Raw genomic sequence first — 8,591 nt, 5'->3', positions numbered from 1 at the left:
CAGGTGAACTCACCCCATGAGGAAAAAAAATATGAACACTGACCCGAGCAGACGGATATTTTTCTTCCCAGCAAAGACTGTGCTGGGAAGTTGAGAGTAAGAGGGATGTTGAGGGAGACAGGGGGGAAAAAGACGTGTCAAAGTGCATGGTTGAAAGTATATAAAATGGACTGAGGTGACTGGGTCCTGGAACGGAAATGGAAAACCTGGCATATGAGAGTGTTAGATTATCATGGCATGATATTGTTGAGTTGAATCAAGGAGGTGACACTGCAAAATATCCTTCCTCTCCCAAACCAGGAGAAAATATAAGCAAGTAAAACACAAATGACAGAGATAAATAAACAAAGAGAGCAGCACAAAGAGAGAGGCTGAAGGGTAGATTACCTCTGGGTTCACCTTAGGTGTGCCTCCTGATCGTGCTGTTGGTCTGGCTTAGAGGTTTTGATATGGGTAGTGACTGTTTATTGAAGCTGGCACAGGTTGTGCTCTTGGAGTTGGCCACCTCACATGAGCCTCAGAAATAGCAGAGTGGAAAACATCCAGGGTACAGGGAGGCCGTAAACCATCATCCTGGCACATATAAAGGCTCATATAAACATGCATCTCACTCATATTTCACTGCTTTATTGGACTCAGCTTCATACCGTAGCACACCCAGGATATACAAGTGTCTGCAAGACGATAGTCTAAATTATCTCTCTATCACTGGGTTACTAAGCAATTTGATGCCTAAAAACCCAAAATGTAAACATTCCTCCGATGATAGAGCTGGCAGCAAAGCATGATAAATCTGAGTAGGGATAATGGCTCAAAGCATTCCGATTCATATCTTAGGAATGCTTTCCGTGACATACTGTTTTACTGTCATTTATTAAATTTAAACACAATAGAAAGAGCCAGAAGAACTCTCTCTGTATAATGTTTTATTAAATCTGCTAAATGTAAGGTCAAAAACCATTGAAAAAAACCACCGTCCTCTCCCTGTTGTTTCATGAATGTACAGTAGCCTTACACGATATAGTTATAGGAAAAGCTCTTTATCGAGATGAACTGTAGATGAGACAATTTGTTGTTTGTATGTAATGTGTGTGTGTGTGTGTGTATATGTATGTGTATATATATATACAGATATATATATATATATATATATATATATATATATATATATATATATATATGTGTGTGTAAATATGTGTATATGTATATATTTGTATTCATGTATTTCTCCGAATGATTTGTATATGCGACAGGAAGACCTTTGGTAAATAAGTAAATTTGTGGTGTCTTGTAATCCCATGTGGGATGGGCCAAAATGTTTGACATGACACAGAAATAAAATATAACTAACTAACTAACTAACTAACTAACTAACTAACTAACTATAGGTTCAGTGAACTAAGACTATAATTTGTGAGGATTGTACAATTAGTATAGGTTTTCATAATTGTGCAATCCTCACAAATTATATTCAGAGGTGACTGGACAAAATACTAACTGTGTGCTAAGAATGGCAGATAAATTGCACATGGAAGAGTAATATAGATGCTTCTTTACTATTAAAGAATAGAAAAAGAAATAAATCAACTAATATGTATTGGTCTCTGACCAGTCTGCCCATGTTAGAACCATTATAGAAACACAAACTTTATGTAGGCCTACTGCCCTTCCATCACAGACTTCATTTAAAACATATTTGCAACTTGATAAGACTTTTCTAATTATCTCAACAACTGCCATACTATGTTTATCAAACTTCTAACAACATTATAAACAGCAGTCTTCATAAACGCAATATAACAGCACCAACGACTGTCACATGAATAATTTTTTAAATAATGGTCACAATGTTAAAATAATAACAGTACTTAACTGAACAGCAATATGTACCTGTTGTATTATAATGCAGGCTAATAATAATAAGGTCAAACCATTAGAATAAATCTCCATGGTAATTTGTCTGCCTCTGCTTTCGTGAAACCGAGTCATGGCTTAAATCCTCCAGGATAACTGAAATCCTAGCTTAATCCGCTATCTAGGTTTTGTAAAATAGCCCTCAGCAACACGACTCCAAATAAAAACTAAAGTTGTTCCATATCTGCTGCAACTGTTCAAGTTCAACGCAAATATAAATTAATTATTACTATAGAATATCTTTATTGTCATTGTACAAGAACGTTTAGATTAAGATTGTAGTCTATAAATTAATGTAATGCTGATGAATCTTTTGTACTCTTTGGACGTCCGTATACACTGTTACCTAGAATTAGTTGACTTTACTAGAAATTTGCGTTTTTACGCAAGGTGAAACTTAACAGATCAAGTTGTATTAACACAGAGCGGTAAGTTGATGCAGTAGACAAATCATTAGTAAACATAAATAATTGTGTTTAAATAAATGTTGTCTAAAATAAGCATGTTAAGTTAAAGCTTTAGTGCGTAACATTTTTATATTGATGAACGGTATTAACATTCAAGCTATTACCAAATGAGTCTATACAAAGCTAATAAAGACTATCAGCTCCACACTCTCTCTGTATTTCTCAGTATGGCTATGTTCAGACACTGGTGTTGCCTGACTTTCGTTTGACTTTCGCGCACAGAAAATCAAGTGAAGATAAAAACTTCTTCTGAAAAGTCCATCATGTTTTTTTAATCCTCTGTGTCCTCCTTGGTTATTAGCCACTGCGTGAAGGAGGGGTGGGGGTGGTGCGCAATCGCAGAAGGCTTGTATCATGTGGATGTGCCAACAGTTTTGTTGTCATTACTTAGAAATCCTCATGTTGGCAACAGAAACTATGCACTATAGCTTTAAACATGCAAAGAAACATAACAAAGATATAACATTAAGCTAACTATCATTCTTAAGAAATAATTAATTAATCTAAATATTGACTTTTTTTTTTCTTTTAGAACAATGTACTCAATGCATTTCTTCCAACAAATCAGAAAGATGGTTAACTCACATAAAACATTGTAATATCTGGTGTTGACGAACTGACCGAAGAGCCGGTTAATTAACCCGAGTTGTGTCACTGAACCGGGAGAATCGAGTGCCATACGTCAATGAACCGACTCACTCCTGTTATGTTTTTTTTTACGTCATTAGCGCCTCCACTGGAGTGGTGGTAGAATCAATGAGGAAATGGGTTAAGATTGGACCGAAAGAGTTGTGGAAGAGTTGTAGATTGGAGCCCGCTTCAGGCTACTGAACAAGACCGAATGTAACCGTGCCACCTCGCGAGTCTATAATGTAATCAAGCGGTGTCTTGGTTCTCGACAAGTTTGAGTTATTAACCAAGCCTTGTTTCTAGTGCACCTTGGATGATTGTGTTCATGGCAATTCACACATTATCGATGGGGAAGTACATCACATACAAATACAAGTCATGTTATCTTGGTAGTTATGTTAAGTTAAATGTTAGAGGCTGCATGGTAGGTAGGCTGTCATGAGGAGACCGCGCACCAGGCTACTGAACCAGACTGAATGTAACCGTTCAACCACTCGAGTCTGATGTAATCATATGGGTGTCTAGGTTCTCGGCAAGTTTGAGTTATCAACTGATCCCAGAAGCCCCTCGTGCATCTTAGATGATTGTGTACATAGAATTTCATTACCAATGGATATCACATACAAATACACATCATGTTATCTTGGTAATTATGTTAAGTTAAATGTTTGTTACATGGTAGGTAGGGTGTCACGAGGAGACCGCACACCAGGCTACTGAACAAGACCGCAACCGTGCCTAATGCATGAGTCTATGTAATCAAACGGATGTCTGGGTTCTCGGCAAGTTTGAGTTATCAACCGATCCCAGAAGCCTTTATGTCTCGTGCATCTTAGAATTGTGTTCTTGGAAATTCATAGGCTACATTACTCCCCCCCATGGGGCACAAACCGGTAACCATCGGTTGTGCCATCACTAGTAATATCCCAATATTTTATTCTGCATGGAAGGTTCAATCAGGGAAATAGAGTTATTAGTTTCCGATCAGTGCATGTGCAACTGAAGAAGTTCTCACTGCCCAGACACCATCAGTCCCCACCCGGGTCTCAGTCATGGTACAACAATAAATATATATGAGAGAAGGCCCGATACCAATTTTTGCTTCCTGATACCGATTCTGATACATGAACTTGCGTATCGGCCGATACCGAGTACCGATCCGATACCAGTGTGTCATATATTTTATTATGTTTACTAACTGTATACTACTATCCCTGTATGGATGTGATATGATTTCTATCTTTGTTGTCTGTCTGGCTCAGGTTAAACTCTTTGTGAAATATGAACAAACACAAACAATGAATGCCACAGAACTTTCTTTTATTAGTCAGTTTGACAGTCAGTTATAACGGAAAAATAACATAAATAAACTACTTTAACGTAGATTTTCTTTAGGGCTTTATTACATGGTATCGAATCGGTGCATAAACTCCAGTACTTCCTGATACCGATATCAGCGTTTTAGGCAGTATCGGAGCCGATACCGATACTGGTATCGGTATCGGAAAACATCTTTAATATATATAAACATGAACACTAAATCACCCATACAAAACTAAATCCCAGATAACATAAATGCACACCCAAAACATTAACAGAACAGTATTAAAACACACTTCAACTAGGACAGAAACCGTTCAACAGTTCAAATGACCCCGCCCCTCCCATACAGAAACTTAACATCCTTAGTTAGTTTACAGTGTATACTTACACTATTATTATTAACTATATTAGCTAAGGATTATTAATGGACTTTTAATACATAAAAACATGTTAATACTAATTACTTAACATCCATGATGTAGTTGATCAATGGCATGGTTGTTCTCCTCTGGGGTTCCCTCAGCTCTTCAGTCCGTGTCATGTGGGTGTTCTGTATGTCACTCAGGTCTTCTGCTTTTCATTAATAAATACAATTACAGAACCGTGTCTCTGCTGATGGTGCTGTTACAGACAAGGTTACTCACAGAGGAGTATTGCTGAGCTTGAGGCAAGGCAAAAAAAATTACAGCATGTACAGCAAAACATCACTGTTTAATAAATTGCCTTAAACAGTGAAAACTTGGCACAGGAGAAATGCTTTTAGGGACAGGAAATTTGATGAAAATGTGCACCAACTTCAAGTACTAAAAGAAAGTTGAAGTGTTAAACGTATGCAATTACTGTACACTTTAAACAAATGACTTATGTGAAAGGAGAACCAGACTCTGCAGTTCCACTCAACCCTACACAGGGTTTTAACATCTTTCAGCTCATTGTTTTGGTTTTAAGGCCAGAAACTTTACTGTTCAGTCTCATTGCTCTGATCGTCGCTTCGACACTACTGCCAGACAAAGTTAGCGACAAGCTGGTTAAACACAGAGGAGAATTTAGCCGCTAAAGAGACAAACATTTCCCTCAGGAGTTTGTGGGGGCCAAAACAGAGCTGAAAGGTGGACAAAAACATGACTCCAAATGAATGATCATGTTGCTCCGTGATGGCTGGATAGGCTGTTCGCTAACACTTTTCCTATATTGCCTTAAAAGTAATAATATGTCAGTGTTCTACCATTATACTGCTTTACGGACAATTTTACAATACTTGTACTTTTCTTGAGTAAACACATTTTTTAATTAAAATCTTTACATATAAAAGAATATTTTCAGTTCATACAAATATAATGCATTGTAATATTGATCCTATATATAGCCTATACTGTAATTATGTAGCAGTCTTACTATTTACTTTTTTATTTGCTTTATTTTACTTTTTTACTTTTTTATTTTCACTTCACACTGTGATATTATTACTTCAACAGTTATTGAATGGCCCATGTGGTTAAGCTGCACACCATGTAAGCGTTTCTGGCTTAGGTTCTTTGTTGCATGTCATGCTCCTCTCTCCCACCCTGCGTTTCCTGCCTGTATCTACAATGTCCCTATTCAATTAAAGCAAAAAGGCCCCCAAATGTAATATTAAAACAAAAACAATTATTGAATAAGTGCAACCCTAAAATGGTATTGTTTACTGATCTCCCCCTGAACAGGGTTGCCTTGAGAAAACACAACAAAAAAAACCTTTGCATGCTAAAAAGGCCAATAAACTGAAAGCAATTCTATGTGGAATAAGAAAATCAATTAAGTTTACCCAAAGTGTTTCTATGCTGAGTTCCACACAACGGTGAGCAAATAGATGGAAGCAGAGAGACGACGTGAGGGCAAAAAAGAAGCACAGTGCAAAAAGAAAGGCAGAGAGAGAGATAAGGACTCTTAAGACAGACACCCACAATGAGAATGAATTAATCATTGTCTGGGGAAATGGGAGACATTGTCCAATTTACAGGAGATTTATAGGTAGGAAATCAAATGCCACAGCGTATCCATTAGCCAAGGTTACAACTCCGCAATACAATGTGCAGAGACAATGACTCCTGAGAATATAATGTAAGGGGTGGAGACGGAGAGGTCTAAAACAATTTCATGTAATATGTTACGGTATTATTCTATTAGCTATGAATCACTTTAACTCCTACGTGATTCCTTATGATGGCAATTGAAAGTCGATTTTAATTTGTGCTCTTTTATCAATGGGTATAGCAGACAGGAGAAATTACCAGACAGCGCCTCTTTAGTTGAGACCGAGCAGCAACAAGCAACAGCTTGTTGAAGTCATGAGCCTCAGCCCACTGCTCAACTCTCCATGGTAAAATATAAGAGTGCCTATTCCTCCTGCAAAAACTCTCTCATCTGGCAGGGAAAGCCTCTAAATCTTGTTATAAGCTCAGAGAGGATAGAGTGGCACACCATTTATGAACGCTGCATTGAAGCCCGGGGGATGTTATAAGAATTATTCCTGCTTTTTTCGATGCCAGAAAAACAATCATGACAACAAAACTGGTTTTAATTGTCACAGGGTTTAAAGTTGTGTTGTCAGAAACAAAGCAGCAGATACAGAGGAGTGACTCAAACAGGGGCATTGTTTTGAGTTTGACCTCCTCGTTCCACAAAAATGACAAATTATTAGTGAATAAGTGAATAGCCTAAAGATCATATACAGTATATATACCAACCGAAAACCATCTTCGAAAATGGGTTGAAATCATAGGAGATGCATGTGCCTAACTATTTCAGTGCTGAATTATCTGCTTCTCAAAGTCATTGTGCCTGCTGCTTGGATGAAAAGCGTGGCAAACGTGCTTAGGCTGAGCCCTCAGTCACAGGCCCTATGAGGGTTACTTTGAATGTCTTTCTCTCTACGATTTTACTATGTTATATTCTAACAATGGAGAAATGACTTCCCGGGAGAGAAAGACGAAGGATGCTCAATATGTGATCAACAGTCCACAGAGAAGCTATATAAAGATACACGTACAGAATTTTAAAAAATATGATGTTTTTTAAATGCCATTATTCACCCAATATGAAGCTGTTTCAAGTTCAAGTTCATCAGGACACTGGTGTGCAGTGTTATTGATTTGATTTATGGCTTGGCAATGCTGCCCTTCAGTGGCAGCGGACTAGAATCACTTTTTTTCTGCAGATGAGTTGAAGGAATGAAACTTATCGCGCTGAGGAGAAACATGCTGTGATGCAGTGCCAGTAGGAGCAGAATCAGTAATATGAAATGCAGTAATAAATTCTCACCTTCTTTTCGTAATCAACTTCGTGCTGACAACATTTCACAGTGATGAAATACCCATATGCTTAGCCCAAAAAGTCATTCTTCTCCATTATTTCCTTCCACAATATCAAGTGAAAACCAGCGATTACTCAGTGTCTGGCAGGGTGAGCTCATATCATGAAAGAGTCTACCTCTCTGTAGGTCAAGTGCACTCAAATGTCAGGTTTTGTCCCAAAGAAATAAAGACAGATGTTTTGTGGCACTTGCCTGAAAACTAATCTAAGCTGGTGATCCATCAAGCCCCCAAGTTTCAGCCCCGCTCGGTGCGCTGGTTGGTTTCATCATCTCGAGGCTCAAGGACGGACTGATCCACAGGCTACCTCTGGTTCTTTGCTTCAGACATCAAAGTCTCTCCATCTGAAAAGAACACAATTAAGGTCGGCTTTGGATGTTGAAAACGTACAAACCGCATGTGCCACATTCAATCTTCTTAAAGCATTGTCCTCGGCTGGCTTTTTGGTAACATAAATGTCAAATTATTCCCCCAAGTCTAGTGAGTGACACGTGTTTAGAGTATTTGATGGTGTTGTACACAGAGTGGTGCTGACCTCACTGTGACATGGACTCTCTTCCAGGCCCGCTATCGTACTGTTCAGCCTGACAGGGTCCAGATGCATTTACATGTAATTGCATAATGTGTAGTCTGTTCAAGGATATAATTTGCAATGCTTTACCACTCTTTGATGATATGACGAACTCATCAACCGCTCGGTCTTTTTCAATAACAACGCTGGACATTATTTACCAGGTTTCTGAATCAATTCTTCACATAGGACCACCACTCCATGTGTCACCGCCCATGTAACAAAAACAAAGTGCCAAACAATGTACACCCACGAAAAACAGCATACAGCCCAAAACATAAAACACATAAAACCCATAGGCCTAAACAAAGCATTGCATCAGTGACCACATCAGTG

The sequence above is a fragment of the Perca fluviatilis genome, chromosome 10 (assembly GCF_010015445.1).
Source record: "Perca fluviatilis chromosome 10, GENO_Pfluv_1.0, whole genome shotgun sequence".
Classification (NCBI taxonomy): domain Eukaryota; kingdom Metazoa; phylum Chordata; class Actinopteri; order Perciformes; family Percidae; genus Perca; species Perca fluviatilis.
The sequence above is the reverse complement of the archived record's forward strand: the minus strand, read 5'-3'. Positions refer to the sequence as shown.